This window comes from Camellia sinensis, chromosome 7 (genome assembly GCF_055761805.1).
Source record: "Camellia sinensis isolate YWXY chromosome 7, ASM5576180v1, whole genome shotgun sequence".
Taxonomy (NCBI): domain Eukaryota; kingdom Viridiplantae; phylum Streptophyta; class Magnoliopsida; order Ericales; family Theaceae; genus Camellia; species Camellia sinensis.
Genome location: NC_138967.1, coordinates 192,917,183 through 192,929,205, shown reverse-complemented (window position 1 = coordinate 192,929,205; position 12,023 = coordinate 192,917,183).

The following is a 12,023-nucleotide window of genomic DNA, read 5'->3' as shown; positions in this document are numbered from 1 at the left end:
AATTAGTTGTCGAATAATGCCTGTTTTTGGCATCATAAGTTGGCTCGAAGAACAACAGTTTTGGTGTCTTCGAAGAATTAATAATTGGTTCGAAGCACAAAATTAATATTTTCATTAATTATGTGTGAACCAGAACATATAAGTTTTGAATAACCACAATGTTGGCCAAAAACAGCTTCGAAATCCGTTTTGCCATAAGTTGCTTCGAAAGCCGTTTTGCCATAATTTTGTAAGCTTCGAAGCACTCTATCTTGCATCAACAACAGCTTCGAAGAAATAATAATGGTGGTTGTGAACCTTCGAAGCTTTGTCGAGTATTTTTGAGGATGTAATTCGTCTTTTGTCGGTTCCATCGACCTTCGAAGAATGATTTTGGTCCTTTATATCACTTTCGAAGCTTGTTACTAGTAATAATTCGAGTCATCTAGTCATAATTTCATACTCATTCGAAGCGCTTTATTGGTGTTGTTACATCATTCGAAGCACTTTGCTGCTTAGGTTAGTCATGTGCTTGGTTCGGCCCTTCAAAAATTCAAATAAACAACATTTTTAAGGGCCGCGGGGGGTAATGTTAACACCATAAATCTGTAATTTTTATTATTATTTATTATTTATATAATTGCAGGACACGTGGCATCCTCTTATTCATTTGGAAGTTAAAAGAAGTTATAGAGATAATGGCGAATATGAAGGACAAAGTGGATGAGTGGGAGGACAAAGTGGATGAGTGGAAGGACACATGGCAAGACAAGAATGAAGATGGAAGAAATGGGTAGTTACTAAGTAGTTATTGCTGTAATTTTTTCTTCTATAAATAGCCATTAATGGCTACATTGTAAAGGATCCAGAATTCATAATCAAAGACAATTGATTTCAATATTTCTTGTCATTTTCCTTATCTTAGGAGTAGTTTAACATAGATTTATATTTCGAAGCATTTATTTTCAGCATTTCCATTTCGAAGCATTTTATGCACTTCCTTTTCGAAGTATAGGAGTAGAGGTAAGTAATTATTATTTTGATTGTTCACTCAATCGTCTTTCTCCGTCTCCCTCATTCTTCTTTTAATTTTTCTTTTTTTCTACACTTGGCAATTTTGAAGTCCTCTTTGTTGAGGCAAAAGAACCATCAACACAATCGCTTGATAATTGACTTGAATTTAATCTGTAAGGATTTTTCAATCCTTGCTGGCACGCTCGCATTTATGATATTTTCCTTCGTAGGAAAAATAAGCCAACATTTTTTTGGCACGCCCAGTGGGACAGCCAAGTGTAAGAAATGACAAACTATTTGGATTTCGCCATTCGAACTTGTCAATATGAAATATATTGGCGTGAAAGAGAAATTTTGAATCTTCAAGAAGAGATCCATTTTCTTGATGAAATAAACTTTCATCCCTTACAATATTACTTGGTGGAAGAAAAAAGACACCATTTAATTAGAGAAATTCATCAACTTGATATGGAAATTCGCCAATGGAATGATGAGTTATCAACTCTCACTACCAAGTCTTTAACTGAGGCTTTAATGGTCGGAATTGTTGAATTTTTTCAGAATTTTTCCATGGTTAAAAATAGCAAAAGCAAAGAATTGATTTCATCAATGGCTCGGGGGGTTCAAGAGTTCGTTTTAAAAGAGCCAAATTATGAAATTAACACAACAAAAGAGCATGTTCTTGAGCCAAATTTGGCTAAGAATGATGTTCCATGTATGACTCGAGGGGTCCAAAAACCAAATTTTAGAGAGTCAAGTCATGAAAATAATATATCTATGGGTGATTTTCATAAGCCATTAATGGCTAACATGGAAAAACAACCCACTTTGCCAAATAATTATGAAAACCTATTCGGCAAAAGTCATGTTTTTAAAACAAACATGGTCAAGAATAATGAACAAGCCACTGTTCATGAATTCAAAATTTTTGACATTTTTCAAAATGTCAAAAAGTATAAATTTTCATGGTCACACTATACCATAACTTTTGGTGTTCAAAATCCTTTTTGGATTTGTGGTTCACATCAAAATATAATTATGATGATGTGGCTAATAAAATTAACAAATTGTTCTTATGAGTTCGAAGCACTAAGAACAAGGGATGACCATTTAAAATGCATGAACTTGGCTAGAAAAAGCCTGTGCATTTAAATAAATGGCTGAGAATGGCTTATCTTTTCAAATTGATGGCCAATTATTTGTATGTGCATAATCAAAGCATCGAAGATACATTCGAAGCATCAAGAGTTGTTTCGAAGGTTGATTACTTCACATTCGAAGCTGTATAAAGCTTTGAAGATACATTCGAAACATCAAGAGTTGTTTCGAAGGTTGATTACTTCACCTTCGAAACTGTATAAAACTTTGAAAACTTTCGAAATGTGTACATCTCTTCAAATATATGTAAAATGACAATTAATTAGTTGTCGAATAATGCCTGTTTTTGGCATCATAAGTTGGCTCGAAGAACAACAGTTTTGGTGTCTTCGAAGAATTAATAATTGGTTCGAAGCACAAAATTAATATTTTCATTAATTATGTGTGAACCAGAACATATAAGTTTTGAATAACCACAATGTTGGCCAAAAACAGCTTCGAAAGCCGTTTTGCCATAAGTTGCTTCGAAAGCCGTTTTGCCATAATTTTGTAAGCTTCGAAGCACTCTATCTTGCATCAACAACAGCTTCGAAGAAATAATAATGGTGGTTGTGAACCTTCGAAGATTTGTCGAGTATTTTTGAGGATGTAATTCGTCTTTTGTCGGTTCCATCGACCTTCGAAGAATGATTTTGGTCCTTTATATCACTTTCGAAGCTTGTTACTAGTAATAATTCGAGTCATCTAGTCATAATTTCATACTCATTCGAAGCGCTTTATTGGTGTTGTTACATCATTCGAAGCACTTTGCTGCTTAGGTTAGTCATGTGCTTGGTTCGGCCCTTCAAAAATTCAAATAAACAACATTTTTAAGGGCCGCGGGGGGTAATGTTAACACCATAAATCTGTAATTTTTATTATTATTTATTATTTATATAATTGCAGGACACGTGGCATCCTCTTATTCATTTGGAAGTTAAAAGAAGTTATAGAGATAATGGCGAATATGAAGGACAAAGTGGATGAGTGGGAGGACAAAGTGGATGAGTGGAAGGACACATGGCAAGACAAGAATGAAGATGGAAGAAATGGGTAGTTACTAAGTAGTTATTGCTGTAATTTTTTCTTCTATAAATAGCCATTAATGGCTACATTGTAAAGGATCCAGAATTCATAATCAAAGACAATTGATTTCAATATTTCTTGTCATTTTCCTTATCTTAGGAGTAGTTTAACATAGATTTATATTTCGAAGCATTTATTTTCAGCATTTCCATTTCGAAGCATTTTATGCACTTCCTTTTCGAAGTATAGGAGTAGAGGTAAGTAATTATTATTTTGATTGTTCACTCAATCGTCTTTCTCCGTCTCCCTCATTCTTCTTTTAATTTTTCTTTTTTTCTACACTTGGCAATTTTGAAGTCCTCTTTGTTGAGGCAAAAGAACCATCAACACAATCGCTTGATAATTGGCTTGAATTTAATCTGTAAGGATTTTTCAATCCTTGCTGGCACGCTCGCATTTATGATATTTTCCTTCGTAGGAAAAATAAGCCAACACATATGTATAAAGTAACATGTCTTCTTGGAAGAAATTCATAGTTGAATCAGACTCTTCTTTGAGTTCTTCGACATGGACGAGAACAGAGGACAAGGAATTCGAGTTGGCGCTTGTGGAGTTTTTTTCCAGATGATGAAAACTGGACTCCACAAACATGGGAGAAGATTGCGGCGCGACTACCCAATAAATCGGCCAAGGAAATTGAACAACATTACAATGATTTGTAGGGTGACGTGGCAGACATCGAAGCAGGACTCATTGATTTGCCTCCTTACGTTGATGATCACGATGATGATTTGGTTGAAAGCTGCTCCTTAAGTACTTCGAAACAACAACAACAGAGTAAAGTGGTGCAGAGGCGAACAGGGATAAGATGGACTGATGTAGAACACAGGGATAAGATGGACTGAATCTTGAGCATTGCAAGGAGAAAATGAAGTAGGGAAGGTAAGGAGAGGATGGTTGCTCATAGTTGTATCTGTATTATGGTGTTTTTTTTTTTTTTGACAAAAAGTGATTTTTTTCTAAAAGGTTTTACCTTTTTGTGTTTTACCATAAAAAAAAAAATCAAAAAATCAAAAGAGTTGGCTTTCTTTGACTTTATTTTTTCAGCAGTGCTACATAGCACTAGTAGAGCTGCTTTTAGAGCAGCTCTACTGAGCTAGCATATACATTTTGAAGGGAAAAAAAAAAGGGAAAAGACAAAACAGGAAGAAAAAAAAGATAATTTAATACTCATTTAGAGCTCCTTTTTTAGAGGTCTAAATCATTTTTGTTATTTTTTTAGTTTTTGAATTTTTAAAATTTTTTACTTTTAGATTCTTTTTGCATATACATAAAAAAGTATAAAAAAAAGCGACACAAATTTGAAAAAAAAAATACAAAAAAAGAAATATGTGATTTTTTAGTTTGATTTATATATTTAGCATGGGTGCAAAAGCGGCGAGTTTACAATTCTACATATAAATTTTTCAATAGTTTGTTTAGGGCATATGCAAGGGCCTTTTTAAAAGAGGTTTGTTAATTATTTTAACTAGTTTTATATTATTTCTCACTCCAACAAATTCCAACGAATTAGATAGTACGATAGTTATTTTAATAAGATTTTTGTAAGATAGTTATATTTAGAGAGTATTGAGAGACTCTTTAAATTAGTTTATATAAATAATAAATATGTAAAATAAATAGTAACATTGCAGCATATGGATAAAAAATAAAAATAAAATAAAATTACTGAAGTAAAATAAAGAACATATCTTTTTTAACTTTTACTAGTGGAAAATGAAAATTACCATTGAAATTGCTCTTAAATGAGAAAAATGTATTGAACCCAAACCTATGATGAAAAGATAATGGAAACTTTTCCTTTTTATCTTTTAACCCTTTAATTTTTCAAAGGAATAAAAGGACATCATGCTTAGTGGGTATGAGATATAAGTTTCTGTTTTTAAATTTAAAATATTTATATTTATTAAATTATGTTTTGAGATTATTGTATCTCAAAGTTGTCAATTATTCAATAATTATAGACATTTAGACACAAGGCCCCTATATGTATGTATCAATTGTGCTTGTCACATATTACAATGCCCTTATATATATAAAATAAAATCAAATAATTTTAAAAAAAAAGTTTATTTTTGTCCATTCCTGAAATTTGCTATTTTACTTTCTAGTTTCTTTATGTATATAACATTTTAATTCTTCTGATGCATGTAATATACAGGCAATTTCTTATGGGACTAGAGAAATACGGGGAGGGAGACTGGAAGAGCATATCAAGAAATGCAGTGATGACAAAAACACCAACTCAAGTTGAGAGTCATGCCCAAAAATACTTCCTTTGCTTGAAGACGCAAAATCAGAAAGACAAGAAAACTAGGGCTAGCATCTTTGACATTATCACTGTTGATCAAAACTAATATTTAGAAGAAGATGAAAAAATGTTGAAGCTAAAGTTTGAATAATCTCCCATGGTTGATCTACTAGTGGTTGATTAGGTTATTGTAATTATTAGAATATTTCTTATGTTTACAATGAATAAAATGATGGACAATAAGATGATATTATTCTTACAGTATTTTTATATAGACTTAGAGCATCTCCAACGGTGAATCAGATTTTTCACCAAATTTGAGTAAAAAATGACTCATTTTACAAATTTGATACCACTCTCTCCAACGGTGCACTTTCATCAAATTTGTGCCGGGGACAACCGGTTGGTCGACCGGTTAAGCGAAATTTTTTTATTTTTTTTTTTTGATTTTTTTTTTTGAACTTTTTGAACCTTTTAGTGGTCGACCGGCTGGTCGACCAGTTAGGCAAAAAAAATTTTTTTTTTTTTTTTTTTACTGTTTGAACCTTTTCTTCGAACCGTTTGAACCTTGAGGCGGTCGACCGGTTAGTCAACCGGCCGGGCAACCGGCTGGTTGACCGGTTGGTCTCTCCCAACGGTTAGGAACAGTGATTTGGTAAAATGCTTCGCTTGTTCTCATTTTGGTAAAAGATTTGCTGAATTCTGGATTTGATATCGATTTGGTGAAATCGTTGGAGCTCAAAAAAGTGGCTTTTTCATCAAATTTTAAATTTGATACCAGGTTTGATGAACCGTTGGAAATGGTCTTAGAACTCATGATGTGGTGACAATATTTTTATATCATTTTCCACACAAATTTTGAATATGAATTTTATGGACATAGTTTAGGGTATTTCATGTTTTAGTTTAAATTTTTGGAATACAAATTTTATGATTTTATTTAGCATATGCCATCTATATAATTTGTCATATGCGTGGAATTGATAATGGAGGAGAGGTATATATTATCAAGTAAAATGAGAAGATTGGTGTAATTTCAAAAAATTGAGAAGAGATTTCTCTCTCTAAAAAACTTGAGAGATATCTAAATAATTATTTGAGTATCCCATTTGTGATGTAAAATTTTAAGTTAAAAAACCAAAAAGTAACTTTATAATTTAATAGTCAATTTAACAAGTTAAATTTTATTATTATTATTTTTTTTCATTCTCTCCACATTTTGTAATTACTTTCATAAAAGAAAAAAAATTAAAAATTAATTCCAAACACTTTAAATTTTTTTACCTCATAATTTAGTCAAAAAACAATAAGGTATTTAATAATTTTAGTGAAATTTTATTAAAAAAAAAAATTTTTAAAAAGGCTCTCAAGGTTCCCTTGTAACAAAATAAATTTCTAATTTTTTCAATTTAAACTTTAATATTTTGATTTTTTTTAATCTAAATTAATTGACTATTTTTGTTAAGTAAAAAAGACTAAAAAATAATATTTTAGTCATTAAACTGAATAAAAAAAATGATATTTTAGACATTTATGTATACTTATATAAATTTTAATGATTAAAATATTATTTTTTTTCCATTAATTTTACTTTACTAAAATAGGTGAATAATTTAGAATTTATTTTTCAAAATATTAAACTTTAAATTAATAAAATTAAAATTTTAGAATTTAATTTTTTATTATAAAAGTTGAAAGCTCTTTTATTATTTGTAATTTCTACAATGATTTTTTTTAAGGTTGCTAAATGTCCCAACCATTTTACTTTAGGCCCTCCTATTTTTTAAAAATTCTATTTCCACACACCACATTGTCTATGTCCACATCTTTTCTCACTCCGCTCACTTAGGTAGCGTTTGGTAATGTTTACGTTTTTAGTTTATGTTTACAAAAATTTTATAAACTAGTTTTTGTTTATTTTTAGAAAAACATAAATTACAAACGCGTTTGGTTTGAATAAAATGTTTAAAAAAAATTTAAAATATAAACTAAAAAATATGTTTGTTCAGGATTAAAATATTTATATTTATTTTTATAATTTATGACAATGGGATCACACACATTATAATTGAAAAAAAAATTAATTAAAAAAATATTTGAAAAAAAATTATTTGAGAAAAAATGAAAAAAAATTAATTAAAAAAATAATTGAAAAAAAAAATTAATTGGGAAAAAAAATTTGAAAAAAAAAATTATTTAAAAAAAAATTAATTGAAAAAAAATAATTGAAAAAAAAAATTGAAACTGAAAACGTACGTTTTTTTTTCAAATTTATAAACTGAGACAACCATTTATCAACAAAAAAAAATTATCAAACAAGTTTTTATGACAGTTTTTAAAATTTTTGTAAATATAAATTGAAAACTAAAAACAGAATGATTACCAAATAGGCCCATTATCTCAGAGCACACATCCCACATTCAAAATATACCCATTTAATAAAAAAAATGTGTGCACACCCTCATTTAGCCCACACAAATATTTGTGGTCGTTATGCTGGGCCGGCAAGGCTTGCCATGATTGATGACCCTGTACCTAATTTGTTATAGATTGACTAGTGTAGTCTAATACACAATCAAATTGAACCCCACTTGCTTGAGTGGATACTTTCTACAAAAAAAAAAAAAAAAACCTCAGAACTTCAGAGCCTAATATTTTAACATATTTTGGAAGTAGGAATTCGGAAGATTTAATATATTTTAAAAGTTAAGTTCCGAAAGGTTTAATATATTTCTGGAGTTGAGTTCCAAATTATATTTCGGGGAGTTGAGTTTTGAAGAAATTAATTTTGTTCGATTGTTGTTTTTTGTATACTGCCTATGTATTCGGCGCCGATTTGCCGAATAGTGATCGCGAACAGAACTTACGTAAAATAATTTCTTAGCAAAAAAAGTTACATTTCCATCGCTGCATTGGTTGTTTTGCATATCCTCCTGATTTTCTAAATTGTTTGGCAAATCTTCCATTAAGTTTTGTTTGACAAACAATGGTAACCTAATGAGTGAACAATGGAAGAATGTTAACAATGGAGTCTAGTGTGTGAGAAATAATAGAGGAAGAAGGTAGGCAATGACGTGTGTGAGAAAGAATGAAGGAGAATGTAGGCAATAAAATGTGAGAAAGAGTGGGGGAAGAAGGTAGCAATGGAGAGTGTGAAAAAGAGTAAAGTGTGTGAGAATGAGTGTCGATAACGTAGGCAATGGACAGTGGATGTGCACAGAGAACTTTTACAAGAAAAAGATATGCACAAAGATCTCTATTTTGGATGTTTAAGTGTGTAGATGGATGTCTATTTTGGCCATTTTATTTAAAGGTAAATTTGTAATAAAAATAAAGTTCATTAAGTGTGTGGAGCGAGACAATGAAATGTGTGGACATAGAATTTCCCCCTATTTTTTTAAATTCTTTTAATTGCAATTTTATCCAAATATCGAATTCCAATTTTGTCCCTATCTCTATCCTCCCAAGTCTAACCCTAACTCTAATCCCACCACCACTCTACTCTCACCAGTGACTAACCCACCTCCTTTATTTTCCTCCTCCGGTGAGCCTCTCGCCACCACCTGTACAAACCCTCACCACCATCATCGCAGCCCCTCACTGTCCCTTTCTCTCTTGTAAGTGTCGGAGTCCACATTCATCTTCCCTGTTGCCAGTCCTCCGTTCGTCTAGCCTTGCGTTAGTCTTCCTTTCATCTTTATTTGGTTTTCGTTTTGGAGCTCCAGTACGCGTAAAGAAGAAACAAAAGAAAAAAAAAATGAAACGGTGTTAGTAGGCATTAGGGTTTCAAGAGGAGATGAAGAGGAAAAAGAAGAACAAGGTATAGTCGATGATGGTAGTGGGTGGTAATGATAGTGGATTTAGATCTATGGTTAAGGTTTCGAGTGAAGAGGAAGAGGAGGAGGAGGAGGAGGAAGAAGAAAAAAAAAGAATAAGAGAATGAAGATAAAAGAGTGCTACGATAATGGCAGTGCTGCAATGGCTGCGATGATAGCGGTGATATGATGATGGAGAAATAGGTGGCCGGAGTAAAGAATGAAGGTTGTCGGAGGAAGAAATGGAAAGGGTGAGGAAAATGGGTAAAATTGGAAATATGTTAGGAGTTCAAAGAAATGTAAGTGGACAGTACTTTTGAAAAATTAGGGGCAACGAAGTGGGAAGTCCAAAATAAAAAAATAGAGGCATTTAGAGCATCTCTAATGGTGTGCCATTGGAGCTGCTATTGCCAAATTATGGCAGCAGTTGATAGAAAGGCAGCTCCAATGGTAAGTTTTAGCAGCTGCTATCTTTGGCAAATGCCAAAGCTTGCTGCCAAAGTTGCCAAGTCAGCTTCAACCAACCGTTTCTTCCCTCCCTCATTCCCTTTCTTATCATCATTCCAAACAAAGAAGCAATTTTCACCCAATTTCACCCAAAATTAAATAATTTCAAATAGAAGCAAGATAGCAAAATTCAAATTTCACCAATTTCAAGCAAAAAAATTAAAATAAAAATTAGAAAATAAACAAAGCGAGTAAAAAAAAAATACCTGACAGAAATTAGGGAGGGGAAGAATTCACTATTCCAGTTCAAATAACAAAAATAGTTATAGACAAAAGGTGTTTGCTTTCACGGTTTCATGGCCTCTGTGTAACTGCTTTCACAGTTTCATGATCAGATCCTCCTCGTCCGTGGTTGGAAAGAGAAGCATCTATAGTAGGGATGGAAGGCTTCGGCGGGTGGTCTTCCATGTCCATGGGAGATAAAGAAGGTGGGTTTGTGAGATTTGGAGACATGAATGATGAAAGAGGTGGGTTTGTGAGATTTGGAGAGATGGATGATCGATTGAGGTGGGTTTGTGAGATTTGGAGGCATGGATGATCGATTGAGGTGGGTTTGTGAGATTTGGAGACATGGATAATCGATTGACGTGGGTTTGTGAGATTTAGAGACATGAATGATTGATTCAGAGGGTGATTGGCAGACGGTAGGGTTGTAGAAGTGAGATAGCTACAAAGATTTGGGTTCTAGGTGTGTGTGTGTGTGTGTGTGTGTGTGTGTGTGTGAGAGGAGTGTGGGGTAGATAGAGATGGAGAAAAGAAAGAGAAGCGTCTATCTTGCAAAGAAGAACCGATCAGTATGAAGAGAGAAGAGATATAGAGAGAAAAGAGAGACAGAGAGTATGTAGAGAAGAGATAAGAAGATGATTATAGAGAGATAGAAAGGTGAAGATGATTCTAGACAATAAAGATCTCAGTCGTTGGAAATAAGAGATAGAGATCTCAGCCGTTAGAAATGAGAGATAGAGTGTCTTGGAATATGTAACATGAGCCTAACGGCTCTATTTAAATCTAAAAGTAAAAAAATGAGCATACAATTTTTAAACGGCTATAATTAAACAGTTTTTTTTTTTTTCAATTTGAGTAGTATAAATACACATACCTTGTTTTACCAATTTGAATTCACAGCAACAATTTTTCTTTCAATTATATTTTTCTCTTCTATTTTTCACACAATCAGTATGGAAGGTTTATTAAAAGCAAAGAGAAGAAAATCATTCACTACTCAAGAAGATGTGTCAATTTGTAGAGCTTGGTATCACATTACTAAAGACCCAATTGTTGAAAATTCGCAATCGCATGCTCATTTTTGGGGAAGAATTTTTTAAAATTATTGCTCGCTGCAGAATGATCAGTCAAGAACACAAGTGTCTATTTCATCTTGATGGGGTGTAATCATGAAATATTGCAACAAATTTCGTGGGTGTCTAGTGCAAGTCGAAAATCTACATCCAAGTGGGGCGTCACAAGTTGATACAATAAGATTTCATTTTCATTTTCATTTATTATGTTAGTTTTTTTATTTTGTCTTATATAAAAATTAACTAATTAATTAATTTGATATTTTATTTCCATATAGATACTTCAAGCAAAACTGTTATACCATTAAAATGAAAACAAACATTTTACTTTTGAACATTGTTAGCCAATCTTGCAAAACAATATCACGTGGCAAGATGTAACTCCTGCGAACACGGTGAAGTCAATGATACATACACCATTTTCCCCAAATTCAGCCCCCTATTCCCCTATGGATAACTATATTTCTCTTAAAGATGACACTGGTCCAAGTATTGGTAATAATCCAACTATTGGTGAGGACAGTATCACTGCAAAGGCTAAAAGGCCTATGGATAGAAAAGTTGCAAAAGAATTATTTCAGCGAAATCAAGTTGTTGAAGCTAAAGTCCAAAAAATGAGCATACAATTGGAGACAATTAACTAACACCTTGCTGAGAAGGAAAAGAAAAAAGATAAAAGAAAAGAAAAAAGGATTCAAACACTGCAAGAGCTGAAAGAACTTGAGATTAGAAAATAAGAACATGAGATAATGACTACGGACATTTCTCATTTACACCCTCAGGCGAAAACATATTACACAATGAGAAAAAATGAGATATTCGCCAAGTGGTCCTCAAATGTCAGCAACCCAAATTACTATTTCCCCATGCCTCCTGATGAATAATTGCGGGATAATGTATTTTTTTACAATGTCTTTTATTTTTTAATGTAATTGT